General features: G+C 36.5%; 1 protein-coding gene across 1 annotated transcript in view; it reads right to left on the bottom strand.

Moving 5' to 3' along the window:
- CBLB (Cbl proto-oncogene B) overlaps nt 1-18,571 on the bottom strand; it is a 410,825-nt gene that overhangs the window by 267,725 nt on the left and 124,529 nt on the right. The window contains exon 3 of the mRNA XM_060298032.1: nt 7,918-8,023. The gene's annotated coding sequence lies outside the window, so the exon portion shown is untranslated. The remainder of the gene's footprint in view (nt 1-7,917; nt 8,024-18,571) is intronic.

Raw genomic sequence — 18,571 nt, forward strand, 5'->3', positions numbered from 1 at the left:
CCTCATCTATAACACAAGGGTGATGATAATAGCATTGAACTCACCGAGTTATTATGAGGATTAAAGGAGATAATGTTGGTAATATACAGTAAGTCCTCAATAAATGTTAATCATTATTACTTTGACTGCTAATACAGAGAAAAGAAGAAAAAGGAGGTCAGAGAGAAGAGAACCTAAATGTGTCAGTTTACTCTAGAAATAGTCTGTGAAATAGAAAGTTATTAGAATTTTTCTTTACATTGAAGTGCTCAAAGCTAGGAAACCAGCAAACCTTCAAGTGTTTTTGACAGTAGGTTCTTCGGATATAAGACGGCTGTTTAGTGGTCCCAAGTAAGATTTAATTACACAATTGAATTCCGAGTGAAGTGAATTAGAAAGACAAATATCATATGATATTGCTCATATGCAGAATCTAAAAACATATTGATACAAATGAACTTATTTACAAAACAGAAACAGACTCACAGACATAGAAAACAAACTATGGTTACCAAAGGGGAAAGGTGGGGGGGAGGGATAAATTAGGAGTTTGGAATTAACATATACACACTACTATATAATATAGTTAACCAACAAGGGCCTACTGTATAGCACAGGGAACTCTGCTTAATATTCTGTAATAATCTAAATGGGAAAAGAATTTGAAAAAGAATAGATACATGCATAAGTGAATCACTTTGCTGTACACCTGAAACTAACACAACATTGTAAATCAATGATAGTCCAATATAAAATGAAAATTTTTTAAAAAGCATACATGAAATATGTGCATATTTCTCCAGGAAGGGGCATCGGTTATCACAGAGAGAACTTCCATTTTATTCGATGACATAGTAGACTATAGGGTTCATAATATAGAAGGATTAATGATAATTGTGAAGATAATACTTTTACACTGTAAAGTTGCTAGTTATAAACTAAAATGATATGAGTGATTAAGATTTGTTAGCAGATGATTATGAACATAACTGCAAATATATGTAATATCTTTAGAATACTTGTAACAAATGTACTGCACCCTTTCAAATGATAAGTTGATTTTTAGATGTGACTAAAAATAGTAGCTGATATTTATTTTATGGAAATATTCTAAGATCTTTTCATGTAGTAATTAACTTCATACTCACAACAACCAGAGAGGTGGGCTCTATTTTTATCACTTTACGGATAAAGAAATTGATGGAGGGTTGAGTAAAATCATATATACAGTAAATAGTGTACTGAAACCCAACCAACTCTATATTACCTCCCCAAAATACTCAACATAGTCCATTATCTAGATTTTTTTAAATAACACATGAATTAAATCTTACTTTACCAAGGACTAGAATAAACTTTTAATAATTTAACTCAAAAATTTTTTTAAAATTCATAGTTGGTGTTTCTGTGTACTTAATGTAATTATATTTGCAATCCAGGATTTTTATCATTTGCATTTACCATTCAATAGAAGTTAATTTTCAGAAGCACTCTTAGAGAAAATTTGCCACTTAAAAACCTAACTTTGAAAAAAGTAGAATATAATTTACTGTTATATAAAAACAGAAATTTACTGTTTCAAACAGTACTAGCCTTGAACACTAATCACAACACACTCTTAACTTAAAAGGTTAAATTAGGCTTTAAGGGAAAAATAAAATGACCGTTGTTCATGATTATTAATTTGGCTAAAAGTTTTGAGAAATTGGTTTCATCATGAGCCAGGGAACAAACTGATTTATGGAAATATATTGGTCTATTTAATACATAATATAATAAAACCGTACGTGCAAGTTTTTCTTTTTCTTTTTTTTTCTTTTCTAAACCACAATCTTTTAGAGGGCTTAAATTTACAGAGGAACCCTGATGAGTAGCATGTGTTGAATATGTAAAGCTGGGCTTGGAAAATTATACTACATATACAAATTCTTTCATATGAAGTAGGATTTGTGTATACTATCTTTGACTTTATTTCATGAATAGGCACAGTAGCATACTTATATTAGTTGCTAAATGTTTTAAAACTGATTGTAGGCTATTAAAGAGGTAGAGAATACAAAAAGAGAGGAAGCAATCTTACAGGTTCAGTATTTTAATGAAGAAGCTGGTTCCTCAATGTCTACAGGATAAACTCTTAACTTCCTACTATACCTGAAGCTGGGCCTTTTCTACAAACCTTACCCGTCTGCTCCACAGCTACTTCCCCTATGCAGGAATGATAAACTCCAGTAAGTATTCCTGGTACCTATAATGTGTTTCATGGAACTCACCGAGTTATTATGAGGATTAAAGGAGATAATGTTGGTAATATACAGTAAGTCCTCAATAAATGTTAATCATTATTACTTTGATTATTACTTTCATAAACTGCTGGTAAAATCCTGGTTCAAGATCTGGTTTAAGAGGCTCCTTTTCTTAAAATTTGCCTTAAGTTGTTTAAGCAGAGTGGGTCTTTTTATCTCTTGAGCCAGTTTTATAAGCAGTCTATGTCATTATTATTATTTTTTTCATATATATATGTGTGTGTACACACACACACACACACACACACACACACACATACACATCTCATCTAGTTCATTGTGAATTCTCTGATGTCAAAACTATGTTATCTTTGTCAATAAGTCCCAAGCAGAACATATGAGACAAAGCAGTATCTCAATTTATCCTGAGACAAAGCAGTATCTCAATTTATCCTTGTTGAATGAATTATTAGAGATATTTCCTTTGGCATAAAAATAATTAAACAATCCTAGCCATCACCTTCAAGTCATTCTCAGAGGAAATGTCATAAAGGAGAAAAACCTCGGTCAGGATCAGGAATCATAGATTCTTGTCTTGGCTCTCCCACTAGCTCTCTCCTTGGCCTTTCTATAGACATGAAGTGTTCCTGAACAATAACTAAATCATCTACAAAATAAGGACTCAGTTGCTTCTTTAAATGTAGATGATTTTTGGACCCAATGAACAACAAAATAAATACAGAAATTAATTATCTCAATAATGACCAAGGAGTTTCCTGGAAGAATTATTTGTGAATGAAAACTTAAAAAGCATATAATAAGGATTTACACAGTTTCAGAATCTTAAAACTTTAAAAAAATAAATACAAAGCTTCAAATATTTAGCATAATGATTCTACATGAAATTTCTTGAAAATTTACTGAGTTTGTATATATTCGCTTTAAAGTCATGTCATGAAATAAGATAAATTCTGTTTTATTTATCTCATTCTTATGTAAATTTTGATTGATATGAGTTGATAAGGCATAATATTAAATGTTAAGACACTTGATCTCAAACAAATCACTTTTTTTTGGTCACAGTTGTCCTTTTTTCTTACATCTTTATTGGATTTTTTTTTTTTTGCAGTACGCGGGCCTCTCACTGCTGTGGCCTCTCCCGCTGTGGAGTACAGGCCCCGGACGCGCAGGCCCGGCGGCCATGGCCCACGGGCCCAGCCGCTCCGCGGCATGTGGGATCCTCCCGGACCGGGGCACGAACCCGTGTCCCCTGCATCGGCAGGCAGACTCTCAACCACTGCGCCACCAGGGAAGCCCCTTTATTGGATTATAATTGCTTTACAATGTTGTGTTAGTTTCTACTGTACAACAAAGTGAATCAGCTATATGTATACCTATCCCCTCCCTCTTGAGCCTCCCTCCCATCCTCCCATCTCACCCCTCTAGGTTGTTACAAAGCACGGAGCTGATCTCCCTGAAACAAAGCACTTTTATAAATACTTACATTTATTGTTGCTTTTGACAGTTTCCCTTAAATATAGGACATCTCTTCTGCGCTTGTGTTCTGAACTAATTGAGTTAAAGAGTAAAGCAGATGAATAATAACTAATAATAATACCACTAATAACTTCAGATAATGTAGTTTTTAGGTCTGTTACTGTTAGGCAAGTAGATTTTGTGCATACAGCTCTTCAGAATTAGTCAAACAAGATATAGAAAGTACTGGGAATCTGCAGGGCTTCCCTTTAAAGAGAACGGAGGAAGGAAGGGTCAGCCTATTTCTCCTCCCAAAGATATAGCACTTCTTATCCGCTGGGGAGGAGTGAATGAGAGGGTGGAGAGAAGCCAAGAGTGTCATGTTAACTGATATACCTTCGCATGGAAGAAGGTATCAGTAGTTAGAAATAAGTGTTGGCCCAAATACTATCACCCATAACCTCCAGGTATGTGCTTGAGGAAGAGTTTACGATAACTGTCTAAAGAGATAAATCAGAGAACTCATAAAAATACTTTGCATGAAACCAGGGTATTTATGACTGGATGACAGTCATTAGAGGCAGATTTCATCTATTCTGATATACTTTCTTGCCTTTTGCTCCTCATTTTCTTGGTTACCCCTTGCACAAAACCCTCAGAAGGAGCATTAGAGGACGACACACTGGCAGCAGCCAAAGCAACGTTATGCTCATACGTCATGGCCTCTGACTCTTCTCCAGCCAATTTTCTGACCATATTCATGGGAGCTTTTGGAGGACAAGATGTAAATAAGGATTTTCAAACCAGTAGCTCACAGACCGACTAGTAGCATGATTTTTGTGGTATGTTTGTTTGGATATTTACTGTGTGTTTTATTTATATTTATTCATTTACTTTTGGATCTTAGGTATAGAAAGCTGGATAATTGCACTCCTTAGTCCATAGCATGTTATTATCATATGTCCACGTAATACTTTTTTTTTTTTTTTTAAATTTGGTATTCCTCTCTCATTTCTCGTATCAGTCTTGTCTTGCATAACCAAGGCAGGATTCTAATGTGTTTGATTTATGTCATTCAATGTACCTGAAATCTTATAAAATATTTTGGGTTGTTTTTTATGTAAACATTTTAAATTTATATAAATGATATTATGCTGGAAATCTCATTCAATTTCTTTTTTTCTCAGTGCTGTATTTTATAAATCCATGTGCTATGCGCCATAAACCATTTTTATAAAAGTTGAATCAGTTCCCAACATTTACAAATTAGAAGATTTTTACATACAAATGCAGATTGTTGGTTTCTCTTTGAGTCTATTTCTGCATGGCAAACAATCACAGGACCTTTATTGACTGCTGCCTTAAGAAGGAGCGTGTACTTTCTATTTTTCTGTTAGACACTAGTCACTCATTAGCTGTTCCCTGTAAGCATTTCAATTTGCAGCTTCTAGAAGCTAAGAAACATGAACATGGCTCATGGGACACTGTGGCCTGTTAAACTCTTATATTTTCCTTCCCTTCTCCCCTCCCTTGTTCCCATCACTAAGTCTCCAGTTTAACTTCTAACTACCAGTATCTTCTCCTTGGTTATTAGCAACTTTTTCTTGAAGGACAAAAAGTGACTCTAGGATTCCTTTCCATTTCCACATTTGTATATAATTCAGCCCTTTTTCTCCATTAGGCCCTTCTACTGTTTTCTATGTGAACACCCGTTCTTTTACCTTTACTCAAATTATGCACTTTGTCCTCATTTATGAGATGCCATCTCCATCAGTAAGTATCATTCCCATATTTCCATTAGAGCCCTGTTGTTTTTCACTCTTCTATACTCTCTCATAGTACTCCCTGTTCTATCACTGCTTCTAAAACCAGAATCCCCTACACCCTCACACATATCTCTTCTTTTGAAGTAGTATATACATTCTGCTTTTACCATTCATTCATTCCTTCAGCCATTCAGCCAGTCAACAAATATTTATTGAGCTACTACTAGGTGCTAGGAACACTGTTCTAGTTTCTGGGAATACAGAAATAAACAAAAAACAAACAAAAAGAATAAAATTATCTTCCTATTTCCATCCTCATGACTCATAGAGGATATCAATAGTTGGGAATATGCAGTGGCCAAACACCATCACTCTTCCGCATCATTAAGTGGTTTTTGTAACTGGTTCGAAAAAATGTATGACTGCTCTTATTGACTTTTATAATTTTCACCTGATGCTTAAAAATAGGTTGAAAATACACTTAGGTCTTAACATCTATTAGATTCCTTAATCAATTTGGAGAATTGTAGGTTTAGATTTAGTTCCAGGTTGATTTTACTAAGTTTACTGCAAAGTCAGCAAAAAGCAGTGGAAATAATATACTCAGACTATGGATAAGTGTGGGAACTTCTCCCTAATATCTCCCTATTTCTTTGTGGAGCCAAATCCTAAGTTTGGTGGTCACTACAGGCAATATAGAATGAGGAATACACCAGGTCAGAGGATCCAGGCCATACTTTGAACCATCAGGCTTGGGCGGGGGGGGGGGGGGGGATGGGTGGTTCCTCACTATGCCCCAATCACTTACCTTTCTGTTCTATTTCCAATGTGATACTAGACCCACAGCAGGCCAGTCCATGCTGACCACAGTAAGCGAGAAATTTCTTATTATCAGAGCCTCTCACTATCTCTAGATGAGAGGAAATCTGCCTTGTAAGTGTTTGAGGTGAGAAGGTCACTGATAAGGAGGTTGTAGAACCTGCATTAAATGATAGATCTCTTCCCTAAAGGGGGTAGAAAGAACACACTTGACAGAGTTCTCTGACAATTTACTTTGTGCATCTAGCAATGTAGTCCCTGGCCTCAGTCCTGAATGACCAGAAACAGGGTGTTATCCATTGAAAGCTCTTTGTCTTTTCTTAATCTGGTTCAAGATCTGGTTTGTGAAAGTCCAAGGCAAGACAAGCTCAAGACAAAGAATTGTATATACCTATAGGAAAATTGTATATACCTATAGGAAAATTGTATATACCTATAGGAAAATTGTATATACCTATGGAGATTTTTATATACTAATTTTAAGTTGGATTTCAATGATTTTTGTTACTACTACAGCTTGAATTGACATTTTTTTGTTAATATATACAAGATATTTCTGATACTTTGAAGTTAATGTCTTTCTTTTTTTGGTGAGCATTGTTTAAAGTAAGAAAGTCAATAAATCAATTTAACAATATCATACAAACCTACCAAATGTATTTGTTCTCAGTTGGTAACTGAATCCTATTCATGCATTTTATTTATAAAAATAAAATTTTTTTCATGCTAGTTTCAGAGAGACAGGATTATTAACGAAGTTGCTTTCTATTCTGTGACAGGCTCTAATGTTTACTGACTACCTACTACGTGTCAGGCACTGTACATGTTGCTGTACATATTCTATTGAAATTAATTCAAGTTAAATTAAGGATGGGTTAGTATTTCTATTTTAGATCTGAGGATAATTAATATCACAGAAGTAAGTAAGCTGGTGGAGATTACATAGATAGTATGTGGAAGAATTATAATTAAATAATGATATTCAATAAAGCCTACACACACACACACACACTTTGAAGACTAAACCAACTGTTCAGAACTTGGAAATGAACGTATCTGATTCCAGATCTCATACTTTCCCCATTTTAATAATGATCGTGTTATAAGAAAGAGACAACCTGCCTTGATTCTCTTCCCCAGGGCTGGCATGGCTAGGTAGCCTTAGCCAGTGTGATTTGAGGGGTTCTGGGAAGGAAGGCTTACTCAGACCCAGACTATCTCTATACAAATCCCCATCTGAAAGGCTTCAATTTAAGAGTCAATATCAATAAAACTTCAGGGAATTTGCTGATCCAAACCATTTCCAGTGGTGACAGATAACAGAGAACACAGTCCCCAAGAATTAAGACAAAGAACAACATATAGGTTTTCCCCGGGAAGGGAAGCAACAGGTAATTCTGAGAAGGCCATAGAACAGACGTGAGGCAGCAAATAATAAGCTGCACTTATTTACAGTTTTCTTAAGTTTTCTCTGCTCAGTACATGAAAAGGCATCAGTTCTGACCTTTAGAAAAATATTAGGTTTTGATATGATATTTTCAATTTGGTATAAAAATCATTTAAGAAAGTAAACGTAGTACCCTACGATGTCTTAATTTGCTTTTTTTTTTTTTTTTTTTCCAAATAAAGCATACCTGCTTCAGATGTGTCAGATGTGTTCTCTTCTGGTAACGTGTGTTATCTCAAGGTCAAACGAATCCCAGCAGGGAGACCACGAATACACAGCATTATAAATGACCTCTGGAGAACAGAAAAGTGAATATTAATCAATTGTAAGCACTCCAAGACAGCAGGAGACTCTTTTGGCTAGGTTGCATGACACTTCTTCTAATGGCATGACTACTTGACAGCTCTTTCATTCTGGGGAAAAATAAAGTTGCACAAGAGTCAGGGAGGTCATAAGCGAAATCAAAATCTCAAAGGAGAAATCAACCCCCAGAAGTACTCTTTAAAAAGATGGACACTGTATCCAATGTGTAGACATGTTACAGTGACTCATATTTGATTTTAAAGTATTATACAATCAGCTACTAAGCATCAATAATTTCAATTCAGTGAGGACAATGAAGATTTTTCAAAAACAAAGACAAAACTAGAAAGATTTGCTCCAAGCAATTAGTTAATTGGGGGGCAGCAAAACAAAGAAGAACAATTAAATTATGGTTTTTATTTATTTTTTTATTATTTTTATTTTTTCTTTTTGCGGTACGCGGGCCTCTCACTGTTGTGGCCTCTCCCGTTGCGGAGCACAGGCTCCGGACGCGCAGGCTCAGCGGCCATGGCTCACGGACCCAGCCGCTCCGCGGCATGTGGGATCTTCCCGGGCTGGGGCACGAACCCGTGTCCCCTGCATTGGCAGGCGGACCCTCAACCACTGCGCCACCAGGGAAGCCCTGGTTTTTATTTTTATTTTCTTACCACTAGCAATATAGTCATTGGTTTTCTCTGTTGACCGAAAAATCCGAGTTCCTATTTATAATTCATTCATCCACTTATTCCTTCCATGAGCATAAAAAACTTAGCTCTACTATAAGCTAAGGACTGTGAAAATCACTAGAGTGAAAAAATACCAGAAGAGGAACTTCCCTGGTGGTCCAGTGGCTAAGACTCTGCGCTCCCAAGGTAGGGGGCCTGGGTTCAATTCCTGGTCAGGGCCCACGTGCTGCAACTAAAAGATGTTGCATGCCACAAGTAAGAGCTGAGCAGTCAAATACATAAATAAATATTAAAATTTAAAAAATACCAGAAGATAGGAGAGATGAGATGGAAAGCCAGAAAAGAAATGGAAAGTTTAGTACCTGGAGAAGGAGGCAATGTGTAGGTCAGGAGATGGGAAGACGCCTGTCAATGTGGGGGACACGGGTTCGAGCCCTGGTCCGGGAAGATCTCACATGCCACGGAGCAACTAAACCCGTGCGCCACAACTACTGAAGCCCGAGTGCCTAGAGCCCGCACTCCGCAACAAAGAGAAGCCACTGCAGTGAGAAGCCCCTGCACCACAACAACAGTAGCCACCGCTCGCCGCAACTAAAGAAAGCCTGCGCGCAGCAACGAAGACCCAACGCAGCCATAAATAAGTAAGTAAGTAAGTAAATAAAGAGAAGGGAAGAAACTGAGTGTCAGGGGTACAAGGTTGAAACCCAAAGAACAAACAGGTGGAATGGTGAGTACTGGACCTTCCTCCATAAAAAAATCATCACCTGTCTGTTTGCACTTTTGATGTCTTGCCTACTGTAGTTGCTGGGCTTCCATACTTGTGGAAGTTGTACAATATCCTGCACCAAGACAGTTTAAGTGAAAGTTTCTGTGATTCTAGCTGTCACGTATCTACTTTGTATGTTAACCCTAGTAATTACTAAATGCTAGTCAGAAATGTTGGTCATTTTAACAATGTAAACTGAATCATATTAACATCCCAGCTAAAAAATGCTTTTAAAGCTTCCCATTGCACCTGGAATAAAATTCATCCTCCTTAGCATCACCTATTAGGCCTTATGTGATCTGGTCCCTGACTACTTCCCCAATTTCACTCTCAGTCACTCACCCCTGACTCTCCATTCTCCATGTGCATTCACCTCCCTTTAGTGCCTCAAACACAGAGGCCAAGGCTTCTGCTTGTGCTCTTCCCTTTGCCAGGATTTCCCACTCCCACACCCACCACCCTCCATCTGACTAACTTCATTCATCTTTGCAATTTGATTTCAAATGTCCCTCCCTTGATGGTTCTTCTAACCATCAACTCTAAAACAGTCAGTCCCTCATTATTTTCTATCATTGAACACTGTCCTTCGTTTTTCCTTATAGCACTTGTTCAAATTGGAATTGTATGACAGTATATAACGCAATTATATTATAAATTACCTAGAGTACCAAAAGCTCCATAAAAACAGGGGCCATGTTGTTTTTCATTTACAATATAATTCATGATTTACAAGAAATACTAGATAAATGTTTGTTAAAAGAGTGAATAAAGGCTAATGATGAATGACCTTGAAGAATATGGGTAATTAATTATTACATAATACAGGCAGGATTTTAGAGTCAAAACATTATTTTGAACTTAAGGTCTCTAGAGAGAAATTTAATAAGTACAGTCCATGGTGGTAAATGCCTGAGCTGGATGACCTCCAACTGTCCTAGCCACATTTGGCACTTTAGGAGTCCAGAAAAGCTGGGTCCAGTCTTGGCTTTGTGGTCCTGTCCCTTTACTTCTTTGGGCCTCAGTTTCCCAAAGTGTTAAATGAGTGGTTGAACTGGATGACCTTTGTGTTTCTGTATAAAAGAAAATCACATCTTCATGCATGACTTTTAGAAAAAATTCCAATGAGGGACTAAGGATTTTAATGCTTAACAGCCTCTTGCTGTGTCAAGTTGCTGGCATGGTGTCTGAAAGTTAAGGACCCAGGTCTACGTACTCACTTTTCCGCCATTCATTTCACCTAAAGAGCATATCTTATCTCTCCATGCAGAGATTAGAAACATGTATGGGCAAGCCCTCAAAGAAAGCAACCATCTGACTTTCTAGGCACCCTTAGCACTTCAGCATCTAGGTTTGGCACAGAATCACAGAACTCTACACGGCGGCTGCCTTCACTATCACGTGTGCATACTGAATAAGACATTTCTGCTTTACAAGAAGCAATTTCAGAAAGTCAAACATTCAGCTGCTCTAATTTCATATGTCGCTACCTTAAGGAAGTATTTTATAGGCTATTTTGGACTTCTTTCTTTTTTTAGCCTGTGCTCACATACTGTAAGAGGAAAAAATCTGCAATATATGAATGCATGCTTACCCAATGTGTTTGTTACTGCTAAAATGAACTCTTTTGACTCTCAAAGTACTATTCTGCTGAAGGACTGGGCCACCCTTTCTCAAAGTATCAGTGTTGTAGAGTACCTACCAGGTGGTTTGGCATGTTTATGTAACCACTGTTGATAAAGTTCAGTTCATAGCCAGGAAATAATAGGCCTTCAACTAAGGTTCACAGGTGCAAGTCTGATAGAAAAATCTGTTACTGAGCTCACCTGTGATTTATGTAAAGCAATTTTCTGAGTTGAAACATGACTTAAACTGAGAACTACAAGGCGTCACAGACTCATTTTACAATCTAGGAGAAGGAAGTTTTATTTCTAGTGTTTTCTATCTTAAGAAAGAGAAATAATAATATCAGACACATGTCTTGGACTTCAAAATAGTCATTATATTTGTGAATTAGTGGGATAAGCCCTGATCTGATAGATAGATCCTTTGTGAATACAGAGCTAAAGAAAGCATTATGGATATGTTAATGGGTGTCTAATGATTAGATTTGGAGTGAGGCAGTTTCATAAATTACTATACTAGTTATGGGTTGAAATTGAATGAAATAGCACTGGAGGTACAATTGGACCCTGGTGGAACCCATGACTTTGGTTTACACTGCTTCTCCTTTTGTCTGGAATACGCTCTGTGCTTTTTCTTCCAAGCATGAATATCAGACATCAGCATGAACATCACCTGCTCTATAAAGCGTCTCTTGACTTTGCCTCTCCCAAGCAAATTGACCACTTTCACCTACCCTTTTGTCTCCATTGCCTCTGGACCCAGCACACACGCCTGTTATAAACTTTAACGACTAGGTTTAATTGATTCCTTTTTTGGCAGTAAGTCTCAGGAAAGAAGTCACCATCCTGTTCCTCTGTTTACCTTTGACTTATCTCACTACTATAAACCAGAGCTAAAGAAGATGAATAAAGCATTTACCCTGCTTGGGAGTTTCCAGTATGATCAGACCCCTAATAAATGTCGTTCTTGATACCTGGTATTAATAGCTTGCCAAAGATGAAAGATTATTCTCAGTGGAAAACCAGCTTTGGAGTCTAGGAAAAAATTAAGACGTGAAATGGATTTTGTTTCCCTCTGCTTCCCGTTCTATATCTTTCTTGCACTCCTCAGATTCCCAGAATCTTTATGTTCACTTTAGGGATTCAGAGTCTTCACATGAGATACCTAGACTAGGTCTGCCCTTCCCAGAAAAGCCTCATGTCCCTCCATTTTCTTTCTTTTCTTCTAATTCCAACTCTTCCCAGTGAAGACTTCCTATTGTACAGTAAATGTTTATGCTGGGTATTGTTCTGATTATCTAAACAAAGTAATGTATATTACACAGTGAGGTATAAATTATTGATGCCTTATGGGGTATCAGTAGAAGACCTTCAAATAAGAGAATGTGTGGGCTTACAGGGAGATACTGTTCAATTTGACCGTGAACTACTAAACAAAAGCCTATCTACCTAAATCTTCTATTTTTGTTTCCAGGATAGGGTAATAAACCCCTTAGATGAGACTCTCATCTCTTTTACATTCAATTTCCTGAAGGGGGAAGAAAATGCTCTCTGGGATTTGGCTAGACAAGGGGACCAGAGATGACTAATTTAAAGATTAGTGTTGCCTGTATTTGGCACTGTTTATATTCTATCTCACATCCTTGGTATGTTTACATATCCTAATAACCTCTATTTATTTTTTGAATAATCTTGTTTCATAAATAATTTATAAGTTTCACTAGAGTAGTCTGCATGGGTTACAAAGTATCTTCTGGATTAAGTTGAGAATTTTAAAGACTAATTTACCTCCCTAGTCTCTTGTTTATTTTGGCCAATTCATGAAGTATACTTTCCCCCAGGAACGTAGAAAAGGGAAAACAAATAGGTGTTTTATTAAGGTGTTGTAGATAGACAAGTAAAAAGATAGAAAAGTCATACATCACCCATATTTGAATTTTGGTCTTAGGTTTCAATGCAGGGATACACCCATGAACTGGTTATCCTCTGCACTGTGAAAGTCATTGGTTCAATCATCCCTGTGCGATTGTCATAACTTACGGCTGCTGGATCTCCAAATAGTTGGTTACTGTTCCATGAAGTCATGAAGCCTGGGATGACTGTCATACTATCTGACCAAACCAGCTTGCCTCTCAGCCCTACAGTGGCGTCCCCTCCTCCTCCGTGAGTGCCCCTATAATGCCCGCTGTGCTTCAGCCATCCTCAAAAACTTCTCCATCAAAAGTAAATTTTTCCCCCTTAATCCACTGCCCCAGGGATTGTTGCTCCATTTCCTCCTAAGATCCATTTTAAGAAATGGTTGTCCAAAATCATTACTGGAATCTACTATTTGTTCTGAGGAAGACAGACAAATATCAGAACAATTTATACTGAATTGACTTGGGTCTCTTCCACCTAACATTATATCACATGTATTTTCCTATCTTATTTTATAGTCCTGTAAAATGACTCCCTTGGCTGCCTAATATTCCATAGTATAAAATAGTATGCTTTATTTTACCAATCTCATAGTGTTGGATATTTAGTTTCTTTCTAAATGTTCACTGTTACAACAAATGTTCAGCAAAAATTTAAATATTAAAACCCTCTATTACCTGACTTTTTCCATGCTTTTTTATTGATGACTTAAATGTAGTTTACTTGCAAGGTACTAGTTGGTACACTAATTGACCTTGGGTAGGAGCTGGGGATACACTTGTTCAATTATGGATTTGTCACCATTTTGGAAACTGAGAAGACATTCTGAAGCCAAAAGAAAATTGTCTTGATTTATTTAATATTTTCAGTTCACTTTACCAGTATTTTTATTGTCCTAATAGGGTGCTTTCAAAGCTTTTCTTAGTGAATTGAAGTAGTGATGAACCAACCTATGAGCAGAACTATCGTTTTAATCATCTGTGTAACTCCTAGAGATTAGTAGAGTATCTGCTACCTATGAGCACAAAACAAAGGAAAGATGAACTGCAAATAGAAAAAAAAATGGATGGCCATACATAAGAAAAGAGAGAATCATTTTGTCTCTGTATATGCATTTATCTACATCATCTATTGCCTTGACAGATATTTAGAGAGGACTCTTCTTCCCTTGAGAAAAACCATATGCTTTAACACAGAAACTTCCAGAAGGTCAGAAAACACAGCATTTCCATGGAGTACTGCTTTGCATAGGGCTACTTGTGTTAGAGCCAGGAAGCCTGCTTTTATGGACTCAAGGGGACTATGGGCTGTTCCTGCTGGATCAAGCTCTTGCTATTTCTTTCACTATGTTTCTGGCCTTAGCAGAATCTGGAACAGCCTGCAAGCTGGAGTGTGTTGGCACGTGTACACAGCTTTACCATCTGTTTTGCTTCTTCAATTCATCAATTTCCTCTACTTATGATCTCGCCCATCATTTAGTACAGTTATGAAAAATATGTACTCTGAGTATTTTGTCTTTAATTACTTTTATAGATCTTTTCAAAGGAAATTGTGCTGTAGTATGTGAGTAATGATAAAGTAAAATGTAATTGAGAAAAATGTAGTAAATCATTAAAATTAAATATTTAAGTCTCAACTAATTAACAAGTCAATGGAAGCTGTGGTTGAGAAAAGGAACAGTTGAGAAGAGGAAGCTTCGTATCACTGTCTTTGACAAAGGCAGGGTCTGACACTATTCTGGCACAAGCTTATTTTTTGTTAACTCCTTTAGATTTATGTTAAAAACTTATAAAGCTAGTTCCTCTACACATATTATTTGAAATATTTAAATGCTAATATGGACTGTATCTAACTCTTATGGAAGCTGGAAAATGATAGCTTCCTTGAGAGAAGAATCACCACCATTTATAATAACTAAAATAATTGGTGAAGGCTGAAAACATTTTGACATTTCAGAAGGGATATATTTATGTTAACATAGGAATCATATTTCTGTCGTAGATGATACAAATGTAAGTGCCACTCTGCCAGGGAATTTTCCCAAACCTCTTCAATTCATGGCAAGCAACTGCCAGATGGGTAGCATTATCATTCTTTTATAGAGAGAAAAAATCTGGGACAAAGGATCAGCTAGAAGAATCAGAAAGAGTGAAAGAAAACAACTATAAAGATATAATAAAGGATATATGAATATATTCCGGATCCTATAAGTACCGAGAGGAGTGCCCCTGTCATGGTAAAAAAAAGATTTTAGAAGAATATTAATACACCACCCACAGAACTGTCTGACAAAGAAATGGTAACTTACTGAACATAATGTAATCTAATGAGTCAGTTGCAGAATTAGAAATGCAACCTAAAATTCCTGACAAAAATCATCAATTACCAGAAGCTGCTCCCCTTCATATCATTTTAGTTTTATTACAAAGAATGCCTTGTGGCCACAAAAATTTAAATTAAATTACAAGGTGATAAAAATTCTGAAGGCAGTTAAATTTGTATTTTTCATTCCTCAAGGAACTAAGAAAAGAAACGAGAAATACTGCACTTAAATTAATTTTCTGACCATTTACTAGTCATTTTAAATAAGAGTTTATAATTTAGCTTTAAAACCTGATGGCAGCTCCATGATGCAAATGCAAACTTTCCTAACCCTCTCAAACAAACAACAAACACTTTCTTTACCTGTTAACATTTGTTGCAATAACTTAAAATTGTTCTTTTGTCTAATAAGGTAAAGTTTATTAGATTCAAAACTAATTTACTCCCCTCCAGTCTGCCTACCATTTCTCCCCCTTATTTTACATCAATCTGCAGAAGAGGAAGGAGCACGGAGGACTGTACATGAGACTTTTTTAATGGGTCAGGCCTGGAGGTGTTCCACATCATTTGCGGTCACATTCGTTGACTAGAACTCAATTGGATGACCATACATAACTGAAAAAAAGGTGGTAAAACTAGTGTAGCTGCATGCACCCGAGGAAGAGAAAAAAGTCTCTGCCATTGGTGGAATCAGCATGCTCGTTCAAAGCCTGGAGAACCCTCCATCTGAGGTGGAGAGAAAATATCCGTAACCAGAGTGGGTTTGGAAACTGAGGTAGTGATAAATCAATGTATCAGACCAAAGGGGAGGGTCAACAGAAGGCTAAAATAAGGAGGAGTAGACATTAGTCTGCAGTGAGAAGATCCAGAGCACGGGCTCCAAATGCTTGTGGTCTGCTAAGATATTTCTCATTTGGGGCCCAACTACAATGCAGTGTCCTGGGAACAGATGTTTCGGGAGTCTGGAATAGTCACTGAATAAGGCCCATTTGAATTTGGATCCCTTCCTGCCTTGACTGGTTTAATGGGAGAGGGTATGTGTGCAGAGATTGCTGCTGCTCTCTGCATTGACATTAGGTGCTTACAAATCTGTCTCTTCCACTGGACTGAAAATTCCACAGAAGCCAGGAGTGTTATCTTTATTAATCTGTGTATTTTTGGAATCTGGCATCTCAAGTAGGCCTTTGTAAACTAAACTGAACTGATTCTGTAGGTATATCTTAAATGTCATATGGCCTCTGACGGGCATGAAATAGGTTCTTGTTCATAAGATTTCCTCATTTTTAATGCAATATTACAGAATTTTTAGCTTGCAAAATTATTTATAGAATTTGGATCCTCAATATTAAAGAAATTTCAGATTTTATTATCCTATGTTGACACACCTAATGGGGAATATAGTATTTCTATCCTCTCTATTAAGCACCTTAAATATCTTAAGTAAACATAATAACTACATAAATAAATCCTTAAAATGGAAGAAAGGAAGAAAATAGAATTTCCAGATTGAAGAATGCTAACAAAGAGGATATCTCAAAGTCTAGAATTATGGTGGGGAAATGCAAAATATAGAAGTGACCTAGAAGAATACTTGTAGTGACCCTATTATTCTGAATTTTTACTTGGAAGCCTAGTTCTAATTTTGTCATAGAAGAAATTTTACAGAAATTCCCTTTATAACCAATTTTACTGCAAACTTTAGCCTGGAAGGGACTGAAAATCCTATATGAAGTCTTGTTGAGGTGTCCTAACACTGTAGGTGAATTGAAGGTGGATGCTGACAAAGCACTTTAGTGTATGTCCTTGTAACAAGCACAGAAGCTATGCATCTGTGTCCCATTTTCAGACGAGTCACTTTGTGGTGGTACCATCTACACTCAGCCCAGAGTCATGCTTCTTTTCAGTCTGGGGAGCTTGCCACTGAGCCCCAGTAAATCTATTATACATCTTTGAATTTGCAAATTGAGGGTTTCACTCTTTTCTAAGCATCAGTTGATTCACATCCAGCCAATTATTTCCCCATTTTCTTTTCTTGTCCCTCAAAAGTATGAAAATGTGGAGTCTTCTGCCTAAGGCACTAAAAAGGGATTAGCAGTCCTTACAAATCCCAACTTTATTTCCCCTCCTCTCTCCAAAAATGACTTCCTTTCTCTACTTTCCTTTTAAACCCATAAAGACCTGGATCATCTACAAATATGTTCTAAGAATTCTCAAGAAGCTTATGATAGCTTTTCAAGATTCCTGGATAATTTTGTGAACATCACTTAGTACTTAAGTAAAATATGTATCAACAAACATCTTTCCTCCGTCCCTTCCTTTCCTTCCTTCTTTTTTTTTTTCTTCTTATTTATCTAGCTATTATTTGGTGTAAATTTTAACCAAACATCTATTCATTTACTTATCCTTTTAAATATATAAATTTTAATGTTTAAATAAATTTTAAAAGATAAAAAGGGGTGCAGTGAAAAGTCTCCCTTACACTTCTGTTCCCCATCCAATAGTCCCCAGCCCCTGCTGTCATTCTGCACTTTTTATTATTTTCCCCTTTATTTCTTAATATAAACCTGACTACCAAATTTGGCATATGAAAAGACTTTACTTCTCTGCCTTTCAACATTATTTTTAGTAAAGTGGCACTAAGATTTACTAGGATATATTGTAATATTTCCATAAAGAAAAGGAAATTGGAAGGATTCATTGTGTATGTGACAGCAGATATATTAGTAATAAATTTAAATTATACTGAATACTTGACAAGAATTTTAATATAAAAAGTTATTCTTTATATGTTATTTCAACATTGGGTCATCATAGAAGGGACTGTCTAAGAGTAAAAGCAAAGCTGATACCAAAATCCATTCAATCCAACTAAAACTAGAGCTGATATCTATCCATTCTTTTCCTCGAAGCACAACCATAATTAGAACATATATGTGAATCAAATGATGGAAAGAGACCATTATTGTGATATTTAAATAAGGTCTGGGTACATGGAAAAGAATAAAAATACTCAGTGAACAAAATAATATGGGAAGGACAAAATTTTGCTCTTAAAGGGTATATGGGTTTAAGAAATAAGCAAGATTATTATAAAAACATTTTATTATCTCTACCAGAGAAAGATTTGCATACTCAGTAGAAGAAGAAAAAGGACAGATAGGCAGGAAAGGAGAAAGAGGAGGAAGAAGAATTTCTATTTTCACTGGAATCAGTCAGACCTGCCTG

Source organism: Globicephala melas, chromosome 4, assembly GCF_963455315.2.
Source record: "Globicephala melas chromosome 4, mGloMel1.2, whole genome shotgun sequence".
In the NCBI taxonomy this organism is placed as follows: domain Eukaryota; kingdom Metazoa; phylum Chordata; class Mammalia; order Artiodactyla; family Delphinidae; genus Globicephala; species Globicephala melas.